Here is a 23028-nt window from a genome sequence, read left to right as displayed (position 1 = left end):
GTGCTCCGGTCCCGCTCCTGCTCCCCGCTTCTCCTCCACGCTCCGCTCCAGATCTCTGATTTTTAATGAGTCTATAGTTATGAAATCATGAGCGAAATTTGGTTGACGAAAAATCCTTCACAAAGCTTCAGATGATTTTGGTGGCATTTTTTTTCTTATCCACTAATTGAAATGAAGTAAATAAATACACATAACGCAAAAGGCGCACTGTGTTCTTGTTATATTAAATTTTATAACAATAAGCGTTTGTTTTTTTTTAATTTTATTAACTTAAATTTTATGATATAACAACAATGTTTCGCTTAGAAAAATATTTTTCCAATTTTCACGATAAGTGGCGTGCTTAGATTATAAAATAAAAGCTTTTACACTATCAAATATTTTAACATGTAGATATGTAGGTATTTCAAATGTTTCCAAATAAAAAAAAAGTTGCCATCAATATATATTTAGGTATTTCACATGTTTGTATTCTGAAATAAAAAAAATAATTCAATGTTGTATTATATGTATGTATGTAGATAGATTAATTTGGTATTGATTTTGTTATGTATATTAAATAACAATTCAGGTTTTAGATTTTAGGATAATGTTCCGATTATATATGTACATATGTATAATATGTAACAAAAGAGAAAATGTGTTTAATCATAATTTTAGCAGTTATAGCACACATGTAATTATATCATTATCGATGTCAACTGTATGTCTCAATTATATTATGTAGTATTTATTCATATATAATAATATTATCGTCCGATGATTCGAAGTAGAATGTTTCATGACAGTGTCGTTTATTTTTATCCTATTGATATTATTATATTAATATTCTATGAGGCGATTGTTTACTTGTTATTTTATCTGTAGTCTTATAAAGTCCACGTTAATTTGGGAACAAATTAGAATTGCAAAAATAACAATTTCACGATTATTACATGAGTTCAGAGATCTTTCGGCGACCGGCATAAAATTAATATTCATTAATTTCTAAATTTAATTTCGTGTTTCGAATTTCGACAATCGCCGTCCCTCCGTTTTATCTTTCTGTGTTGAATTAAAATTATTGAGATTTTGAAAAGTAAATAAAGTGAACATTAAATTCCCTGTCGAAATTTAATTATGATAAATATTTTAAATAGCTAATTCTTTTACGCTCCCGGTATGATTTTAAAAGCGTGAAATCATAAAAACATTCTTGAATTAATTAATTACATGATAAAAATAAATTTAATGTCTTATTGATAGAATAATTATACTATGTATTTATACATACGTACATACATACATATTTACGAAAGTGATATATTTCACTTTATCTATGTATGTATATACGTAATAACAATAGATGAAGTTTTGTGATCGTGCGAAAATTCGAACTCGAGATTTTGACTGATTCGAATTCAGAATCAATCACTGATCACGTTTTCGTGATCTAGAAAAATGTGTGTTTGTGTAGGATTTCAATCAAAAAGATTTCAATGATTAGGATTTCAATTAAAATTATGATCCCGGCTTAAACTATTGTAATTAAATATAGAGGTTTGGTTCGCCTTTATATCATTACATATGTACGTACTTACGCGGCCCAAACCTTTTAGTAATATATTTAATTACATTAGTTTAAGCCGGGATCATAATTTTGATTGAAATATTTTTGATTGAAATCCAAATCATGATCCCACACATTTTATATATTTATAGATTATATGGTCGTATATTTGTTGTTGAAATATTGTTTAAATTGCCTTTTTATTTTATTTAATTATTTTATTTTTTTATTATTTATTTAAAGTTTTTGAATTCAATTATCTCCCAAACCACTAACTGAGACATACTAAAAAAAACTTCATCTATTGTTACTACGTACATAGATAAAGTAAATTTTATATGTAATTGAAATTATAAATATTATACCTTTATATTTTTAAAATATTTTTACCTCAACTAAAAGTAATACTTTTACTTTAGATAATCAAGGTTTTCAACCTTTCGGTGTATTGAACTGAAATATCATATCTAGAAGTTGAAGCTTAATATCGAGTTATATATACATAAAATTTGGTGAGCACTCATCGACTGGAAGTGGCAGTTTACTATTATTTAAATTTTCTTCTACTATTTTTTCCCCTTTAATATACATATGTGAAAATTGATGGAAGTGGGACTATAAACTGGAAGTGGGAAAAGTCTAAAATGTTGTGACCACAAAATTTTTTCCACACCCCTGAAGGTATCAAGCCGAAAATTTATGTTTGTATTCTTTATGTATTTACTTATAAGGTTTTGGTCAGAATTCGTAAACCGGAAGTAGTAATTTTTTTAAAACAATATTTCATATTTTATTTTGACCTTTTATATTATTTTTTTCTTCTTGGTAAATTAAAAAAAAATAACAAAATCCAACAGACGGAAGTAGAACTTTTGTCTTGTGTACCCTTATATAAATAAAGTCGTGGGTTGGTCACATCCGAATTTTTTTAGTAACTATTTACAATTTAAATTAATCCAAAATGGGAATGAAGCATTATTTGAATCAAAAATGTAAATGAATTTGCTCGGGCGTTAAATTGTGTCACAAAGAAATTCACTAATAAAAGGTCAAACAAGATCAAACAAATCAAGTTAAATTATTTTCCTGATTTAACTGCTTCGCGTCGGGCTAGTTCAGTCAGAAGGTGCAATTTAACTAATTGATTGCTACCGGTGAACACTTTTTTCGTCTGATAAACCAAAGCAAAACTGGTAAATTCAATTATTTCACGGATTAAAAGCCGCAACGACTTAATCTCACACAGTTCAAATTGGCTCCAAGCAACGAGCTTAACTCTTATCGGTCATTGTCGCCAAATGAATTATACATACATAGATATTTATACGAATTTATTTATATATGAATGTATGTAAATCCACTTTGTTACAACTACACATTCTCGTTATCATTATCGTCGAGTCAATAAACAACGATAGTTGGACGGCTTTTTTATGACCACGTGCATTCATTATACCCTCTTTCTTGCGAGAACAGATTCAAATGATTCATTTCGGGTCTTATTTTATGTCTTTTCTAATCAAGATTACCGTATCAACTGACGCAATATTAATATTTATTAGATTCTTGGCAATATACACGAATTAGTATTTTTATATACGTTACTTTGGAATAATTTTATTTGGTATATTTATTTTTTATTGGCCCATGTTAAATTATATTACATGTCGACGATCAACGCGTCTTCAAATGTTAATACAAGAGTTTAAAATAAAACAAAATTTAAAGTTTTGAACATTTGAATACGTGAATGCTTTCTATAATGTAATCAATTTTTGTTTCATTTGAAAATTTTAGTTAAAAGCATTTTAAATAAAATTTTTGTTCACAATAAGTACATACGACTTAAGGTCAGTTTATTTTATCCAGTACTGTACGTCAACAGCTTAGTACAGCACCGCAAGGAAAAGACTAATTCTATTCTGGTTATACAGCGCCGCCCGTTTTCGGCATGTGCAGACTCGTTTTGTACGAGTGCAAGGCAAAATCGGTATTACAGAGGGCGACAATACGGTGCAATGTTGCTTGCGTCATATCGTCGACTCAATACTTTCAAAATATGACGTTTTCGAAAATATTTATAAAAGTATGTTAGCACTTTCGTTAGTATGGGTGCACTCGCCACTACTTGCATACATAATGCGTGAATATGTTCACAGTGGTCAATAAAAAAAACGGTTCTGCTTGATACGTTTCGGTGACATGTACTGCTGGATAATATTTTATTTTTATTTTTTTACATATATGTATGTATATACCAGGAAGGCCTTACAGGTAAACCCCAATGCAGCATTTTTATATACATAAGTCACTGAATTACGAGACACTGAAAAAATCGCAAATCAATGAGACATCTATCAAATTGTACACAAACTTATTTATTAAACAATCACACAAAATATATGTGACATTTTGTAGGAAGGATTTTAGCCATTTTTTCCGGGAACCGTTTTAACAGTGAAATCAAAAAAAAAATTGGCAAACTCTGATAGGAAACGATCAACCTGAAGTCACAAATCCAGGTCTGACCAACAGCCTACTCTGAAAAATTCATTTTCACTCGAGGCCCGGCCCTGGGATCGAACCCGGCGCCTCTCGACGCTAAGCAGAAGCTTAACGACCGAGCTATGCTGCTTCTGGCACGAATATGAATATATCGTGTCGGTTACTGCTGTTTCGGATACGCCATGTACATATTACGGAAGAAATGAATGTGTCCATATAGAATCTACTACAGGATATTTTTTGTACAGCTGTTTACTTGCAGTTGTTAGCATGAGCTTTACTAATGTAAATGTAAACTTTAAGTTTTTGTTGATCTACATATTTGACACTTTTTTTCATTTTTACAATTTATTTATCCTGTGTGTTTTTATTTTATGTATTTTAATGTTAATTTACGGAATAATAAAAGAAAAATCTCAAAAACCTTTTTATATAAAATTCATTTGAAATTTATAATTAATCTTTTACGGCTTTATTTATTTTTGGAAACTTTTTTTAATCAAATTTTATTAATCAACATAACTATGATACTATATTTGTTTTTCGCAAATTACAGTGTACGTACTTCTCAAACCTACTTACATAGTAAATAACGTTTTATTTTCTGGGAAACCTTACACACTTTATTTAATCTTAGAAAAAAATATTGTGACCGTATTTTACAAAAAAAAAATTATACTGAAATTAATTTAAGTTTATCAAAGAGACTTTCAATTTCAAAGTGAGGTCTACAAATAGACAGAAACTCCACACACTTATTACATCTACACGAATGTGTGTCAATAGTGGCAGGAGGGTAACTAACGACGTCATATACGGCGGAACTTTGGTACTTATCATAAAAAGGGCTGCTCCTCATAGTCACTCTGCCTCTCTCTCTCTCCCACCCCCATGCTAAGATGATACGGTGAAGATGGACCCCCGGGACCCGCCTCCAGTTTCTCTATGTCAGAGACCTGCTCCTAGGGACCTAATCTATCGATATTTGTCAGTGGCCGAACAAGTTGCGGTCAGACAAAAGGGTTCAGTGGAGACGATAACGGCCCTTCCCATCCTCGTTACCTTTTGCAGGGAAATTTCCAAACCCCATCCCCTACCCCATACCCTCATGTACATTTTGTGGTGAATTAGGGCTTGTTTTTCCCGAGTGGTTGAGGGTAATTAACGTTCAAGCGCCACGGGGTGCTCGCGCGCCATTTTTCTATTTCTATCTATTTTCTCAGTGGGTGGGTGTCAGGTCTCGACACCGATATTATCACTTAACTTTCTTTAATGACAGGCTAATTTTGAAACGTTTTTGGTCTAATGGAATTCTTTCATCCGTCAATGATATAATATTATACTGAAGTGGAATTTAATTTGATCATATTATATGTTTAATGAAACTAAATATTTCTTTCAATAGACAAGCTAATTGATTGAGATTACTAGTATTTGTATTGAAAAGTCTCATATCAGAAATATTTGAACAAAATCGATTTAAATAATTCTAGCATCCTTCATCGTCTAAAGAAGACAACAGAAAATACGTCATTCTTTTAATGGTTAAAATATGTAAATGTAAATATATTTTATCCGCTTTTGTTATCTTATTACGACAACTTAAACTTAAACATATTTATTTAATAATATTTTATCGCGGCCCTAGTTTTTTTTTAAATTTTATATTGGTAAAAGTTTTAATTGAAAATATACGTGAATTTTAAATCGTCCACAGCGTATTTTCGACGTAGCAAAAGACACATAAAATGCATTTCATATCCAAACATCTTAACTGTTCCATAAACAGCTCCTCTCTTTCGTATGAGAAAGCGAGTTGGGAAAAGCAATTTTTAATGGATTATTTTACTGTTTAATAAATATGTATACGAATAAATTGAAAGGCCAAAAATCAAGCGTGCTGGATTCATGTATGTACATACATACATATACATATATAGTATGTAAGATCTCAAAAATTACAAGAATTGTATATCAATATATATATATATATATATATATATATATATATATATATATATATATATATATATATATATATATATATATATATATATATATATATATATATATATATATATATATATATATATATATATATATATATTTTACATGTTTTTCAATTCGATGTATACCTATATAATACTTACATATTATATAATTAAAATATACCCACAAGAAAAATCGTTTTTTGAGCTTTGGTCGTATGTAAAGATCCGTCTTCATTTTTCGCATCGTTTCTTTTAATTATTTACATTCGTCCCTTCGAAGTTTTTCAGTCAAGTTTACTGAAGTCCGACTGTTGCCTTTTAATTTATTTACGATAGGAAATGAAGTAATTAAAAAAGTGACACCTCTAGGTTTTAATGTTTTTCAATGATTGGATTGTCATGACCTAAAAATAGAAAACTCAATAAAGTCGCTTTATTGTTGAAAATTGCGTGGAATACGCAATAATTATGTTTTGACACAATTAGCTGCTTAAATAGCAAAATTTGAAAGCTTCCCTCGGTTAAATTTTTCAAAGGTTAAAGTGTAATCGTACTTTTGCGCGCTTATAAGAGTGTTCGAATAAACTAAAATAGGATAAGGAAAGTACTTCGAAAATAAGCTTTTAACTGACCTTCAAAGTTTTTGTCTGTAAATCTGCCTTATAGTACCGATTACCTTCAGTACTTTTTATGTCGAAATTTGATATATCCACCTACAAACTTTTGGCATCGTCTGCTAAATTCGCTTTTCTACCTTATTCGCATTTCTGTCGTGTACAAAGACTTTATTTAATTACCAAACTTAAAGTTATTTAAATATTTTTACATTAAATACAATTTAATAATTAGCATATTTGAATAAAAAATTCGCCATAATATTAGATTTATTAAAATAAAAATTATATAAAATATTCTCGAGATGTTATATTATTCTGATGGAATAAGTAATTTAAATAAATAAATGTAAAACAATTTAATGATGAAATAAAAGCTATACCAAAACTAAATTTCCGCAATTTTATTAATTTATCTAACATACATACATTTTATTTTAAATTTTAAAATACTACTGATAAATTTTAAAATACTACTCATAAATTTTAAAATACTACTCATAAATTTTAAAATACTACTCATAAATTTTAAAATACTACTTTGATCATTGATGAATTTCTTCGTTTGTTAAGAATTAACTATTTTCTATTATTTTGTTACTTCTCTCGATGCAGAAGCATTAAAAGTCATTTGTAATCATGTTTTAAATATTAGATTTATCACATTCAAAAGTAATATTTTATTTGAAACGTTTTAAAAAAAATTAAAGACTAAAAAAACATTTGAATCATTTCGATTTACAGAAAAAAAAATATAGAAATACCAAAAAACAATTATATCGTAAAAGGTTTCTTCTTAAGAGTCAAGTCATATTTGAGTGGCCCTAGTCTGGGTTTGGTACGGTAGTGCGATTAAGCATTTTCCCGACAGGCGGGTCTACAAAGGGTTGATTTCCCAAGAGACAATGCTTAGCCACAACCCGGAGACCGTTTTGCAACAATTACCCACACATTATCTATCTATTTATATTGGGACACGCATCATAAATATTCATGCGTATTTGTTCGTGTAATTTTCGTTAAATATATCTCTTTCATGAAGTTTATATTATAAATTCGGGTTCGCTTAATGCTGCGTACGCACCAAACCAACGAACGGCCCCCAGACCAACTTTTAAAACCAGTAGCGTACAAAATATCAAAATTAAAACTATTATTATTATATTAAAATTAAATTCAAATATCAAAATAAAATTATAATCATTAATTAAAATTAAAATAAAATATCGAAAGTTAAAACAGAACATACACAATTTAAATAAATTTTCGAGATTGAGCTAAAATTAGATCATCAACAATCACATACAGGTAGTCCTCGACTTAACTCGACTTAACTTAACTTAACTCGACCTAACTTAACTTAACTCGAAGATGTTTTGACTTCGAAGATACGCACTACGATCGAAAAAAAATCAAAGAATTTTTTTTTTTACTTCCTCATAAATCACCGCTACTGTGTTCATACACAATTTCGGCCGTCGATGATCGGTAAAAAAAACATTTGACAAATAAGAGATAAAAATGACCACTGACACGAAAGCCATGTGAAACGTAAAGGAGGTATGTAAAAAACCGTCGGTGTCGGTTTTCGGTGTTTTGTCAAAGGGTTTTTTTTATTTCGTCGAAATAAAATTACTAGAGAATTTCATATTTTAAGTCGGTCGGCAATCTGAGCTGATTTATTTATTAATATTATTTTCCTTTGTGATGACTGACAAGAGGATGGATTTTGATCGAATGGGAGCGAATTCATGAATATACAAATACAATCTCAAATCAACTCATACAACCGTATATAGGCTAAAGTGTGATACCGTATAATTGTTTTCTCAGAGGACAGTGGATATCGTGACGACTTTTAAGAAATAATAACAAGATTTTTTTTCGCTCGCAAGCAGAGAAATTATAATATTTCTCTGGTTGTAAATGCGTATCGTCGTAATTCAAAACATCAACGATGATCTAATTTTAGCTCAATCTCGCTCTTTAGCTTAATTTTGATATTTAATTTCAATTTTTTAATTTAATTTTTATTTCGATATTTTGTACGCTACTGGTTTTAAAAGTTGTATATATATGTACATATATACATACATATGTATAAAGAAGAGTTATAATTATCTTGAACCTTGAAATTTGCGAGTTTGACTGTAATTCAAAACTTATGTACATTTGAATTTAATGGTAATATACCAAGGAATTTGATTATAATTTTTGTACATTAAAAATTATTATATTAAAAGGTTTATCAGTTTATATATGATTTTACATATGCATACATACATACATACATATATGGCAATACATGTGCTGTCGCAATCGTAGGTATGTAAACCTTATATTTTCCATACAAATATTCCTTCGAATATACAATGAAGCTCCATCGAGAAAAAGTTTGTTCGGTTTCATTTGAAATAAAAGCACGGCCATCGTTTGATATCTTTATTTTATTTTCTTGAAATCGTTCTGGAATTTTGCGTATGCCGTTTTAGCTTTCTTTTGACCGTTACTATTTGCATATATACAAGAAAGACGAAATACTATTGACTGATATGCAAAAAAAAAGTAAAAGAAAAAAAAACAAAACACATTGAAAAAAAAAACAAAACAAACTAAGAGCTAGATTGAAAAGCATTCCTTGTACAATATATACTATACTAGCTGAACCCCAGCATGCGTTGCAATGCCATAATAACGCATGCAATTCCCGTTCCCGTTACCGTTCTCGTTCCCGTTCTCGTTCCCGTTCCCATTTGTCGGAAAAACGCAGGTAGCGAACACATTTGAAATTATTGCGTTGCAATAACACTCATTCCCGTTTTTCCCGTTTCCGTTCCCGTTTTTTCCCGTTTTTTTTTTCACAGTAATCTTCCCGGACATGCACACAACAAATCCTGAAAGCTTCATCGTAATCTGTTCAGTGGTTTAGCAGCCTATTCGAGACACACACACACACATACCAACAGACAGATTGTTATATATAATATATAGATAGATATAAGTATATCTGGTTAGAATAGCTTGAATTTTATGTAATGATCTATTAGAAAGTTGAATCTGCCTATTGTTATTTATGAATTTGCATTTGTACATATGTATGTAGTACATCCGTGTAAATAGTGTATTGCCAACGTACGCTTACCCTTAATATTATACACAATATATGTATATGCTTATAAAATATACAATATGTAGTTATTACGGCATACATACATATATGATAATTTGCATACATCATGAAATGCGAAACAAATACTAGACAATGAAATATTATTATATTATCATTTCAAAGAAGCGAATCTATAGTATGTACTCGCATACTATGTACATATACATATATTTCCATTATGTAAATTTATAATTAAAAGGCGCTCAGGAGTGTTGAATCTTTTATTTCTTTTTCAATTTTCTTCTTGTTTAAGTGTTTTTCAAACTTTATATTCTCTGTGCAGCTCTCTACCTTCGTCGTTTCCTATTCGAAAATGATTTATGCCCCTTTTGGAAAGTTTGTTTCACCTTTGTCATTTCGTATGTGTCGTTTTCGTAGACGAAGTCTTCGTGTCTTTGTAATGTCGTTTTGCTTTAACTTTTTTCTACTCTTCGTTATGTTTTATTTTCCAAATTACACACACACACACACACACACATATACATACATATGTACGTGTATATATTTATATTTACAAAAGATTGCGTGTTTACTGTAAACAAATGATAAATTCCTAAACAAAATTGGTATAGCTTTAAATTCACTCTACAAATATGTACAATGTAATGGTAATTAAAAATTGTAGGTATCACTTTAATCCGTATGACTGTAGTATTATATTAAATATATATATTTAATTTAGATTCAGATCCGTCTTCAAAGAGTGAACATTGAATATGTATCATACAATTTTATTACTTATTCATATGTAATTAGAGTACACGCGTTGCAGAACGATTATCACAGTTGAATTTTCATATTTGAAGAATTGACCTTCCTACAGGAAGATAAGCTCTCAAATCTTCTTTGTCTAATACATTCAGAAGATTAAGGCTTTTGACGTCACACACACACACACACACACATAATTAAACATTTATCAAAAGTAATTGGTTGTCATGTGTAGGCGGACGTAGCGTACGGTGTGCACGCTTCGAATCCCATTATCTTTGTAATTAGGACACGCCAATTTGTGTGCCTATTTTGGCAATTTTCAAACAGTACCAAGCACCCTTGGAAAGCTTTCCATAAGTCGGAATTAAAATGACGAAAACGACGACAGGATTACGTACACAGGTACATATGTACATACGTATATTTAAGTCGCTACAGGTTGAAATTGCCGACAAGAATTATCGAAGATATTTCCGTTTGAATATTTCAGTAGGGTAAAGATGATATGGAGGCTATGCATTATTTATATTCAATGCTCTCAATCTTTCGAAGGTTTCGCTGGCGATGAATTATTTATCGGGAAGTGTTTTTTTTTATTTCGTTATTGTATGAACTTCCGCTAAACATTCGTTCAAATTTGATTCAAAGTATTATTTTCTTTCGTTGAATGTCGTTTGAATTTAGTCATGTTTACTGCTGTAACAGAATTACGGCGAAGTCTAGCCGTTACGTTATAACGACCGTCGTATATCTGGATACAGTATATGTAGTTGTTCGCTTGTACAGTGTTGTACGAAAGACATGCACCAGTGCACAAGTAAAGTTCGAAACCAAAGCTAAGATTAAGTACAGTTATACAACTTCTTGAATAATACAGTGGAATTCGTGGCTAGCCTCCGAATTTGAATGTGCGTGGTAATCGCGTTTTATTTGTAATGCAATGAAAGTGTCCTTTTATCATGTTAAACGGATACAAATTATAACAATTATTACAACTTATTATAAGTACAATACAAGGAGATTTTCTTCCTTCTTATTAAACTACATATCTGAAATGATCACTCTTATTAGTAAATATGTAAATTTAAATGATTTTTATTATATAAATTTAATATAATATAATATATCAGTCACAGTACATAGATTCACTAAGTTTAAAATTACGTTGCGGAAATGAGATCAGAAATCTTTGTTCCTGTTTTATAAAGATTCATTCATTTCATATTTTTCACGATTGTTTTGTGATCATCATTGCAATTAACAATATTGCAATTAATTGTTATCATATAGCTCGGTGGTTGCGTTAAATGCTAACCACTGAGAGGTTCCGGGTTCAAGCCATGGGTTTATCTCGATTGAAAAGAATTAATTCTGATGTATTTTTGTAGTGCTGTTGGTCAAACTTAGATATTTGTGACCCCAAGTCGATGGTTTTCTATGAGAGTTTGGCAATTTATCTGATTTCATTGTTGAAACGGTTCCTCATCAAAATTGGCAAAACCATCCTAACCACTATAAAACCACTATTTGAATATATTTTTATGTACAAGTTTAATACCATATGTGTCGCTCAGGCGCCACCCGTATTGGTATCATGGGAACATATATGTATTTATGTACATATATTAAAAAATAAAATTTACGAGACGTCATACAAAATTCACTCATTTTTCGCAAAACCTTGTCTGAATACTGTCTCCGAATCATCACGTCAACAAATCATTATAATTATTATTCTTGCTGTATTAAAATATATAAATTTTATGTTATCTTCTTCATAAAGTCGTCATTTCTCTCGTCTGGTATCCGTTGGACCACCTCTACTTCTCTCGGTCCTGTACCAAGTTCAAAGCAGCATTAAAAGCCGAGACACATCGGGTGACTTGCAAGCGATTTTGTCGCTCAAGCGTAGTTGTTTGCAGCCACTCTTGGTCTCTTAATTCCAGCAACCAAAAGCGACCAAAAATCAGTTCACTTTATACCTCATAAGCGTTGTCAATATGTGCCGATAGTCACGTATTCATAGGCTTTTGTTCATAGGTCACGTGTTAATAGACTATATGGTCGCCAGCGACTAATTACCAAGTGTGTGGCACCTTTCAATACAAAGCTATACATTTCGAGGGATCGCGATGATCACTCGGCTGATTTTATTGCTTGGGAAACCAGTGAGTTGCCCGGTGTAGCATCCTCCATACAACTGCATGCATTTGATCTAGTCGCATAACAAGCTACTGACCAACTTGCTTGTAAGTAAGTCTTGTCTTACAAGACTTACGTCATTCAGTCACGCAGTTTGGCCCGGCTTTTAGGGACGATCCCGTCAGTTATTTAATATAAACCTTCCTCTCGCTCGCCTTCTCTTGTGTTCCAGTGACTACCAGCTTCTCTAGACACTCCACATCCTTCCTGGTAATATGGCCAAAGTAGGAAAGTATCCTTTTTTACATATTGTGAAGAGTTTTTCTAAAACTATCAGCTCTTTGGAAATGAAAGTGTTCGTGCGACTTGCGGTTCATGGAATGTGCAGCATCTGCCTTCAGCACCACATTTTAAAGGCGTCCAATATGTACCTTTCTATCTTTTTTTTTATTTAAATAACGGATTTATAATGATTTTAAAAAACGTAAAGGAGGTATGTAAAAACAACATTTTTGGTTTCGTGACTATTGCTAATTCATAATGTATCACCATGAAAATACATATGTAGTTATACGTCAAAATATATTTCATTGTAACGATTTCATAGGACGTTGCTTCCATTCACAAACTATATACTTATGTACATATGTATGTACAAAGTACTGCTTCAGGTTTGTTAAGCGTTGAGCAAATCCAGATTGAAACACGAACTTGGTACGAGCAAGCATCTGATGCATAACAATGACAAAATCTACGATACATATGAATGTAGATTATTCACATTGTAATATATATTTTATTCCATATTTTTTATATTAGTTGAAAAGGTGTATTAATTTTATTTTCATTCACAAGTTCCGTTTCCGCTTTCGGCCATTGTTCGCGCTGCGTCGTGAAAAGCTTCGCTCTGACCAAAAAATTGCGCTATAGTATTTTAATTTGACCCATTCGTGTTGGTGCTCGGCAAACAGCTTTTTTTCCAGTTGTAGATCGAAGATTGCCGGAAAATTCTTATTTTTGGTCGCGTTCGACCCCAAAATTAATATAACGAAAACAAGTTCAACAACTAATGGGGTTATTACACGACAAGTTTATATATAATACTTTTCGGCCCAAAAATACACTATGGAAATTTCTTCTATAAAAATTAGCGCAAAACTAACCACCGAAACAAATTCTAATCATTAAGGGCACGTTACATCATAAATATATTTTATTATGATTGTCTCGTTCGTGATAATTTATATACAGGTACAAGGAATCAAAATAATTATATTATATGTAGAGCTATATATACATATATAATATAAATAAATTGATTTAATACATATGTATATAAATCAATTTATACAGTATATAAATAATGTTTAATATATACATTAAAAAAAGTTTGAATTTGAATCGCATTTTAATTTTTTCAATATTATATTCTCGCTCTCTATAAATTTTATCAAACGAATAAAAATATAATATTTTAGCTATATATTATAGTTATACTATGTTTCGAACACGTTCCACTTTTAAAATCGTTACTACTAAAAAACACTACTTTTAATTAGAGTAAAAATATTAATGTATGAAATTAATCATACTTATTACATGTAAAAAAGGTACAGCCCCATATTTTGAGCGGTTCAGGAGATAATTGCATCCAAAAACCACGACAAGTAGAAAATGAGACCTGCATATGAGGTCATACCACTTCCAGTCAACCGAAATCTTAATAAAAACATTAAAAAAAAGATAAATAATGAAATCGTGAATGAATCGATTCAGTCGATATTTCAAGATCAATTTTTATATGATCATAAAATATGGTAAAGTAAATATAAAATAAAAAATTCTCCAAAGGAGATTGAAAGTCAGTTTACGATAGTAATGACAATGATTTGGTGCTGAATTGTCTTCCAAATTATATAATTTATTATTTATACGTATGTATGTACATACATGCATTTGTTTTGTGTCAGTAAGATTAATTTGAATCTAATAAATCAAATCTAGGACAGTTATATGACGGGTTTATATGCGTATATCTGTATGTATGTATGTACATATGTACATATAATATGTGTGTAGATTATTTGTTCGGGTGTGGCATCATTAAAATAATTGTGCTGAAATGTCGTGAATGGAATAAAATGCGTAAATGGGTCATTGTCATTTGTGCTATGTATCATTTTCAATAAAAAATAATAAGCGAATTTCACATATGTATGTACACTCGACCGAATCACACACATAAATGCAAATATAAATTTTAATTTCAGGCGTTGAATATAACACTTAATTTCTAGTGTTCTAGAAACTAAAGAAATTCCTTATTTCTTCTACCAGCTAAACTTTGTTTACTTCTACATTGTTATGGATACACTTCGAGCGTTTGTTTCGCTTGATTTATACTTTATCTATGCACTAGTTGTTTTACCCGGCTTCGCTCAGTATTTGTAATATAAACAGCGTAAACATGGCAAATCAAATAGTAAATATTAATTTGTTGTTTTATTAAATTTATTTGAATCGAAAAAAAATAATATTCAACCAATCGAATCGTCGTCATGAAAACTTTGACTTGTTTTCGACGTTCTCAACCAAAAAAACTTACATACATACATACATATAGGGATATATGTATATACAAAGTCTCTTTCGAAATTATATATCAGATGTACATATATGCATACGTAGTAATACATAAAAAATGAAGTTTTGAGATCGTGCGAAAATTCGAACTCTAGATTTTCACTGATTCGAACTCAGAATCGATCACTGATCACGTTTTCATGATCTAGAAAAATGTGTATATGCGTGTGTGTGTGTTAGTATGTACATACTGTTACGGGGACAAGTAGGAGATGGTGTAGAATATTACAGTCACAGATTTTGTCAAATGATTATATTCTTTAATTGGCAGTAAATATAAACGAGATTAATGTACAAGTTTGTATTACAAGTTACTAGTCTCGAAGTGCTAGTTAGACAGATTAGTCACAAGTGCCTTGTAAGACTGTTTGATCGCAAGTGAGGTTCAATAGATCTAACATGAGCATTTATACACAAAAGAATGATAAGTTTTTACCAATCACAAAATTTTGGTAAATAACAAAGTGATTAAGATACAGAGCAACATCCATGTGTAAGACAGTTTTAATATTTGATTTATTTTTTGAGAGTATCGAGACATTATTGAGTAGATACACAATTTATCATAGAGATAAATAGTGATAATAATATTTGAGGGTTTACACGTGTCGTGAGACAAAATGCAGCTATAGCAATAAAGATTATTAAAAGTAATACTTTGGATTTCAACAGGTCATTAACTGTGTCGTCTTATATAACAATCGTGTTAGAAACTCGTATAAATTATAATAGATAAAATTTAAGTAGATAGGATTGAACAGAATAGTTGATTGTGCAGTGTGGAAGCAATAAAGATATTGAAAGTCTCATAAATAATGAGGGATAACTTTAAGAGATAACATCATAAGTAGTTAAAAATGAAACGGATGTTCAAACTTAAGGTTAAAGGGTATTATACATAAGTATATACATATGTTGTAAGATCGTACCACATAACAATACATATGGCTGTGTATTTTGGGGATTTTTTCAACACCATTAATCCCTATCGAAATGAAACTTTGTTACTGAAATTCTTATCTTAAAAATTATAAATATTATAAACCAAAACTTTTAAATATATTTACCTCGACCTGAAATAGTACTTTTACTCTAGAGAATCAAGGCTTTTTACGTTTTTCTCATTTGGTTGCATTGAACTAAAATTTCATATCTAGAAGTTTAAGTTTAATACCAAGTTATTTGTATATAAAATTTGATGAACGGATGTGGCAGCTTCCTTTTCTTGCACTCTTTTTTTCGAACCTTTAAACATGTGTGCTCTTCACGAGAAAATCCAAGTTTCGAGTCATTTTGATCCACAATAATTGCCAAATTTCCGTTCGGCCAAACGTCCGTCAAGCCAAAAGTCCGTCGGCCAAAGGTCCATGCGGCCAAAAATTCACGCACGGTTTATTTGGTTACCATACAATTAACCAAATTTCAGTTTTTTGAATTATAGTGTGTGAATTTGTCATATTTTTCCAATAGCTTGAAAGTTGAAAATGGAAACTTTTAAAACCATGTAACAAAAAAAAAGTGTTTTTACGTCACAATCACACTACAATTGCCTATAGCTTTCAAATATTTACAATTTATTATAATTAACTATTTTATAGGTTTCAATTACATGACGGATTAATTGAGATTGGTTGCATAACGCTAATATTGACCGCATATATTAAATATTAATCATTTCTGCAATAGTAATAAAATTACATACAGACATATAACATAAATGTGAAAAAATTAAAAATATTATATGTATATAAGAAAAATTAAATATATGTATATTTATCGCTTTTCAATGTAAGTAGTAAATAAATTGATAGAAACTATCTTTGCATAAAAAAGTACTGCTTTTGTTTTGATTTTTACAATACACAAAATTTTTCCAGTAATCATAATCGATTTGGAAATATTTGAGACAATAAATAAAAGTTGTGAGAGATTTCGCAAAGAGCTATTCAAGAATTCGCGATGGAGACGCACAGGGGCGCGTTGACCCTCACCGTTATCCGTGATATGAAAAATAATTTGGATACGACATGTGAATGGGGTATGCGCGACCCCTAAAACAACCCTGAATGAAAAATAATGTCGTAGAAGGGCACATTTTCATTGAGCAGATTTTTTTACGTCGCGCGCATACACACATATATCTACATTATAATATTATACAATATATAGCACGCTATTCAGGTTTTAGCTTTCAGCAGTGCTTATTTATGTTTTTCGCACACATTCATATACATAATATATACTATTGCAAGTGTATATATGTACATACATTGTGTACATATTGTATATACACACGAATAATAAACCTCAATTTCCAACAACGTATTATTACGTTGTGTTTCGGTCGCAAATTGTCAGTAAAGAAGTTATAAATTTAACCCGTATTATTTAATATGAAATGAAAGTTTAGTCCAAATGGCTGTACATATAAATTCATTCAAAAATACTTTGACAGATTTTATTTATTATTTACGAATAGAATACTGTGTTTTACGCATTTTACGTACATAATATATACAGCATCAAATTTTAATACGATTGCTGTAGCAGTGACTTTGGTTCATTAAATTTTCATCGCTTTAAATGACTTTTTTCATTCTAAAATGTTTATCCCAATATCAAATAGAAGCATAAAAATCGGAGAAAAATATTTTGATTCTTCAATCTTATGTAAATACCAAACATAAAATGTTTTTTGGAAGACGCTATTATAAAATTATACATGTACTAAATTCTTAACATAGAAAGCTATTATTTACCATTATATATATTATTTAAATTCATCTCCTTTATCTTTAGGGCGTTGAAGCACTGAAACGACCCTTCTCCACGTGTACCCGGTAATGTTAGTGACGCATAATTTATGTTTTATAAATGATAAATTTCAACGTCGTCACGTCACATATTGAGTACCCCACAAATTACTTCGTTTGAGATTAGTTCGAATGTAGCACACAACTTTCATGCTTAAGCCGAGCCTATTATTCAATCTTAAATTTTTCATAAAAAAGCATATTAGCCAGCAGTATGGCTCAGTGGTTGCGTTTATGTTTAGCACCGAGAGGTTACCGGGTTCGATCCCGTGCTAATCTTTAATACTGCTAGTCAGACTTGGATATTTGTGACTCCAAGTCGATCGTTTCCTATCAAAGTTTGTCAATTTATCTGATTTCATTGTTAAAACTGTTCCTACATCAAATTGATAAAAACTATCCTACCCGCTTTTTATTTATTTATTATTACATAAATAACAAATTGCTAATGAACATTTAAGCAATTAACAAATTTAAACTAAAACTAATAACTATAATATAACATAGTTAACAAAACTATAATAAGTAACCCTAAAGTAATATAATGTAATTCCAAACATTGCATTTTATTAAACTTACACATACAATTACATCATCTTCCACAGAGGTATCCATTAACACCCCTCAAGAAAGTACCAATGTTACTAGCACCTCTAATGCTCTCAGGAAGGGCATTACAAATGCTATGTCACAAATATCAGAATTTGATGTATGTACAATATACAAAAATGTATGTACAAGTCTAAACCTATAGATGTCTCTATGAATTAATTAATTGTTAATTTTGTGTTGCTAAGCCTCTCGAAATACAGCAGTTTATCTAATAAAAAATGCTGCAATGTTTGTAATTAATTGTCTAGGATGGCGCATTGGGGCTTACCTGTTAGACCTTCCTAGTATACATATATCTATATGGTATGTACAAATGAAATATATGTACATATGGTACAGTTGAAGTGTATTTTCCAGTTGGAATATATTCCATCTAACCTGGTATATGTCTATGTAAAAAAATTAAAATAAAATATATTTTTATGTACATACATATATATGTACATATTTGCATATGTACATACATACATACCATCGTTTTATAAAGATAATACATACATATGTAGACCTGGTGACTTATACAATACCGCAAATGACAATGTTCACAAAATGTAACAATTTTGACTATGTTTTTGACTAAGAAATATATTAAAAAAACACACACACATTTGTAAATATATATATATATATATATATATATATATATATATATATATATATATATATATATATATATATATATATATATATATATATATATATATATATACACATATATATACGTATGTTTTTTTATATATTTCAGCACTGCTCTCGTCACACAGTTTACTATACATAATAAAATAAAATACGTAGGCTGTTTTTTTATGTTCGCGCGTGCGCTGAAAGTCACATAGCACATACTCTCGCACGTCCAATTATATACGAGTACGTATGTACATACATATGTATGCGATGAGGAAAAAGGCTAGTTCGTGACGGGAAAGCGAATTTTCCCCGCCAGGGCAACAAAACGCTTTCGTTCTGAAAATAAGCCCGCGTCTAAAATAAGACGTGTAAACACGAGCGTGCCGTTTTTATTATTGTTTCGATCAGACGGGCCGCACCGCGTATAAATCTCCGTAGACAAAGCCCTCTACGACGATCGTCAACAATTGAATTCGTCCCAGTACCTTCTCCACACCCGATTCTACATCGATGTACATACATATGTATGTGTGTGGTTAGTCATTTTTTCAATCTGCCTTTTCCGACCATGTACTATATGTAAACATATACATATGTCTCAACAATGCTATTTCCGGATCCGTTGATTTCTTTTTCAAATCTCCGCAGAGTAAATTCGATATAAAGTAAATTTAGGTTTGATGTTGGAAAACAGTGCTAGAAAATGTGAACACAAATTTACCCGAACAACCTTCTCAAATTAACGGAAAAGATAATACTAAGTTCGTAACGGGCTTGAACCACATTTCTCTCTCAGTCGTGATCCTACTACCCAAGCGGCAAATTCGGTGTGAATTCATGCCAAATTTTAACAGATTTTAATGAAGTTTTGAGTCTTTGTTATTTCACTTTTTCATCCCCTTGTCGTTTTTGCGTCAGTGAGTTGAAGAACCAGATTATCCTTCTACATATAACAGTGATTCATAATGTATGTGAAATTTTTCTGTGGCTGCATAATTGACATCGGCGTTCAATTATGCAATTATCGATTGAAAAAATTAAAGCTAAATTTTATTTACTAAAAAAATGGAACAATTTATAAATTCATTGAACAAAAGACATTTAAACATTTTGTTAATTTCGACAAAATTAACAAAGCTATTATTGCCAATTCTTTGAATTGCTTTCATTCATGCTCAAGGTAAATTTTTATTCATGCTCAAGGTATAAAACAAAATTTTTCAACCGTGCTATTATTAAAATGTTATTTAATTACTAGGGTATGACAAGAGATCGGTATTGGATAGATTTTTTTCGCACAAAAAATGGTTCACTAGTGTCAATTTATTAGAAAAACCATGCTTTTTTTGCTCGCTTGCTTTGAGCCCTAATGGAGTGAAAAGCATCCATCCAACGCCTAAATTTAGTAATGGCTCATTTCCAATAACGCACATTATATAATTAAAATAAATACTGAAAAGTATGTTTATTTCCTTTGAAGTCCTTTATTATATTTATTTCGTTTGTCATTATCTGAAAAATTTGTTGTTGTTACTTTTGTAGTGTTAAAAAGTTAAATATTCATAAATTTTCTTTAAATATAAGTATTTTTGTTGATTCAATACATTTCAATTGTGTCAACGTAATATCATTTTGAAATTCATTCAAAAATGATTCTAAATTTCCTACATCCATTGAAAAAAATCATTGCGATTATTTTGGCTAGACTTTGGATATTACTATCATTCATATGATATCATGATAATAAGAAACTACAAAATTTATGTTGCTCATTAAAGTCAGTAAAGCTTTAATTAAATTTATCTAATATTTCTTGTTTTTAAAAGCCATTCTTTGTTTTGAAAATTTATTAGGTCACATTATTACCCTTTTTCTAAATTAAAAACGTTCTTATTTCAGAATGTAACTCTCAAAACCTTACAAAAACATAATCATTGCTCGACTACCTTACCTCATTGTGAATCACCAAATCTTTGTGTCTCAACTTCTTTCTGAAATTTTCTTCTCTGAACCGCTTTCCATCTAATAAAATTAAAAGTTTTTTTAATATTTTATGTAAAAATATGGAAATCATTACTATTTTCAAAATTCACAATATTGTGATCGACCAAATGTTGCTTCGCGATCGATCGGCTGGAAACCCTTGACATCCTTTTTTACCGGCTCTCGAATATCCGTCATTTCTCTCGCGGTTCCTACTTTTAACTATCATACAATTAATTCTTAAGTAGTTAAGTAAAATCAACAATGTACAAAGAATGTGGAATGTGAACCATAATTAGTAGTGCTAAAAGCTAATAATCATACAATTTTTTTTAAATCAAAATAATCTTTACTTGCGGCGTACTAAATTTTCATTTCACCGAAATAAAACTTATTATGTAGTATCCTTTATAACGTGTCATTATGAAAGAAATTATACATTAAACTTTACCAGACGATGTCAATATTATTACAGTTGAAATGAATTTTTATACATTTCAGATCTAAATCGAATTTTCTAAATTTAAATATTATTTTTGTTGTAGTTCACTACATTTTCACATACATACATTTGTATATATTTTGTTTGTTTGAAAACATTAGCACGGACTAAAATTTAAGAACCAACTTCGAATAGGTTCTCATCGCTCACCCCCCCCCCCCCCCCCCCCTCCCGGATGATTATATTACAGCTACGCCGCCGTTGCCTATGTTTATGTTAATAAAGTTATTTACGATCAATAAATTACAGCTAACAATGTAATAGACTCTAGGCATGTAAAATTATCATTTCGTGTATTATCGATTCAATAGTTTATGGAGCTATTTAAAAGAGTATACGAAAATTATGTACTTATTCATAAATATCAAATAGTCGAATAATACAATAATGTAATGTAAATAATTGTCTTGATTGAAGCGTAGGCGATTCTAAAATGGAAAACACATACATACATATATTATTAATGTAAAGCACCTAATTCACTTACCGAATCGGGAGCCGAAAGCCGTATCAAAATCTATGTAGCAAGGGGACCACCAATTGTTGATGTTGCTGTACACTGAATAGTACTTTACTAATTAATTAACTCAAATTGATTCAATGTATGTATGTATCAAATATACCTCTCTATTCATATTATCGGTAAATAGGAGTCTAGCTACATTTGTCCACATTTGGTTGGTAAAATATCGAAAAGAAACTATCTGATCGAAAGTTTGATTCAATTTGTAAAATCTACACCTTAATTACTTTTTCACATGTTAGTCGTTAAAAAGTTAACATTAAATGTATATACATATGTGGAAAGTATTCGAAATGGATTTGTCAATGGGTTGTTTACATTGATTCGGATTTTGACTGCATCGAACAAGTTACATGAGAGGTAGAAAGAGAGAGAGAAGAGAGAGATCGTGACGTAGGCCGTAGCTGTAGCCGTAGCCGAAGCTCGAGCTGGGGCTAAAAATAGCGTATCCCGGCCACGTCACTTGACGCAGATCGACAACCATCCGCAACAAAAATGATACAAATACATACAACATCGTGCAACAGGTGTGGCTTTCTACACTTCTCATTAGTAAATGATTCTTTACTACTCGGGATAAGCTGAATGTGTCAAAAAAATTCTCCAGTTTCGCCATACAATCATGTTCAATTGAAATGATA

Source organism: Arctopsyche grandis, chromosome 3 (genome assembly GCF_051622035.1).
Source record: "Arctopsyche grandis isolate Sample6627 chromosome 3, ASM5162203v2, whole genome shotgun sequence".
NCBI lineage: Eukaryota > Metazoa > Arthropoda > Insecta > Trichoptera > Hydropsychidae > Arctopsyche > Arctopsyche grandis.
This window is presented reverse-complemented; position numbering follows the sequence as displayed.